Source organism: Selaginella moellendorffii, unplaced genomic scaffold (genome assembly GCF_000143415.4).
Source record: "Selaginella moellendorffii unplaced genomic scaffold, v1.0 SELMOscaffold_77, whole genome shotgun sequence".
In the NCBI taxonomy this organism is placed as follows: domain Eukaryota; kingdom Viridiplantae; phylum Streptophyta; class Lycopodiopsida; order Selaginellales; family Selaginellaceae; genus Selaginella; species Selaginella moellendorffii.
The window spans coordinates 251-2,500 of NW_003314338.1; the positions used below are offsets into that span (position 1 = coordinate 251).

The following is a 2,250-nucleotide window of genomic DNA, read 5'->3' on the forward strand; positions in this document are numbered from 1 at the left end:
GCTCGCGTAAGGCCACGGTGTTCCGAAATGTTGTCCCAAAGGCCCAGACTGTGGAAAGGAAGAGGAGCAGTCCTCTGGGGTAGTGACCAAGGACACAGTCGTGTGGTGAGGAAGTCCCAGAGGACCGTAGGACTTAGTGGTCAGGCCTGTGGGTCTCGATCCAGTGGCAGTGTTGGCAAACACGGCCAGGGGCAGAAAGGGACTTAGTGGGGACTGACAGAGGGATATTGGGGAAGGCTATTCCCCTTGTCGGTGGGCATCCTAAGGATGCTAAGGAGTGGATCTGAGATGACCACTCAGGGATGGTTTGCCTAGTCTTGGAGGGCCAAGACGGAGATGCAAGTGGTGTTGGACCACCAGTGTGACCAAGGTAAATGGGCATGGCCTTAGCGTAACGGGCCGGTACGTCGGTGATACCTTGGGGTGTCGATCATGGGATCGGACACGTGGAGCACTTGGACCAAGTGCTAAGGTTGAGTGGCATGGATGCCATTCTCGGGGCTAGCAAGCCCCAAGTCCTGAGTTGGACTTATGGAGGTTGTCAATGAGACTCCTCCAAGTGGTCAGACATGTGGTTAAGTGACTAAAGTAAAATGGAAAATTTAGTCCCTTACAATCCGGCCCCGGACATGTCGGGCCCCGGATATGTCGGGCACCTGATATGTCGGGCCCCAGAGATGTCGGGCCCCAGATATATCGGGCCCCGGACATGTCGGGCCCCGGATATGTCGGGCACCTGATATGTCGGGCCCCAGAGATGTCGGGCCCCAGATATATCGGGCCCCGGACATGTCCGGGCCCCGATATCTCCGGCCCCGAACATGTCGGGCACCCGATATGTCGGGCCCCCAGACATATCCGGCCCCGGACATGTCGGGCACCCGATATGTCCGGCCCCGGACATGTCCGGGCCCCGATATGTCCGGCCCCGGAAATGTCGGGCACCCGATATATCCGGCCCCAGACATATCGGGCCCCGGACATGTCGGGCACCCGATATGTCGGGCCCCGTACATGTTGGGCACCCGATATGCCGGGCCCCAGATGTGTCTGGCCCTGGATATATCCGAGTTTTATTTTGACACGTGGCATGGCCTTTGGTTTGATCTCATAGAGTTTTATGGTTTTCAATGTGTGCCACATTGACACATGGCATGCACTTTGGTTTGTGCTCAGAGTTTTATGGTTTTCAATGTGTGCCACATTGACACGTGGCATGTGCTTTGGTGAGTTTTATGGTTTTCAATGTGTGTCACATTGACACGTGGCATGCCCTTTGGCTTGTTCTCATAGTTAGAGTTTAGCATCCTTGTATGCCATGTGAAATACATATGTTTGGACTTGCTTGCCATGCCACGTGGTGACAGTCACAACACATTCTTTGTGACTTATATCCTAGTTAATAACTAACTAATGACACAATTTGGCAAACACACCTTACATTGACAATTGTAAGTAGTATTTAAGGACCATACACTTATATGCTATGGAAAAATACTCAAAGTTTATATATTAAAACAGTGATCTTACAAAAATAAATGACTTGTAAGGAATAAAACAAAAAGAGGGGGTCACTTGGACTTCCCGGGTGGTCACCCAGCCCAGTACTATTCAAGCCCAGGGACGCTTAACTTTGGAGGTCTGATGGGATCCAGTGCCATAGTCACGGTTTGAACCCACTCTGAAATATTTCACACTCCCCCTACTCTTATAGTGTGGGGCAGCTTGATCCAAAGCTGCAGCGTACCTCCACAATCCCGTGTTCTTTTTGGGCGCCAAAAAGCACGCCCGCGGGACATGTGGTACCTCCCCAACAATTCACGAAGACCGCGTTTTGGGGCCCAAAACGCGCGCTGCAAAATGTGGGGTACCTCCCCGACTTTTCGTGAAAAATCGCGTGTTTTGGGCCCCAAAAAAAGCCCGCGGAACACGTGGTACCCTTGCAACTTCTCGCGAAAAATCGCGCGTTTTGGGCCCCAAAACGCGCCCCGCGAAATGTGGGGTACCTCCCCGACTTTTCGTGAAAAATCACGCGTTTCGGGCCCCAAAAAAAGCCCGCGGAACACGTGGTACCTTTCCAACTTTTCGCGAAAAATCGCGCGTTTTGGGCCCCAGACATTCCGGGCCACTTTTTTTTCCCCCTCCCCCCCTTTTCCGTGCCACGTGGCAGGCGGGCAGGGCCTTCCCCCCCTCCCTCACGCACGCGCAGGCTGAGGCTCAGCCTGCGCCTTCTCCGTGCGCTTCGGGCCC

At 53.7% G+C, this 2,250-nt stretch overlaps 1 non-coding gene across 1 annotated transcript; it reads right to left on the reverse strand.

The window, feature by feature from the left end:
- Positions 1–1,563: 1,563 nt before the first annotated feature.
- Positions 1,564–1,682, reverse strand: LOC112341158. The gene has a single exon (XR_002990447.1). It is a non-coding gene; the product is annotated as a 5S ribosomal RNA (ribosomal RNA).
- Positions 1,683–2,250: the final 568 nt, after the last annotated feature.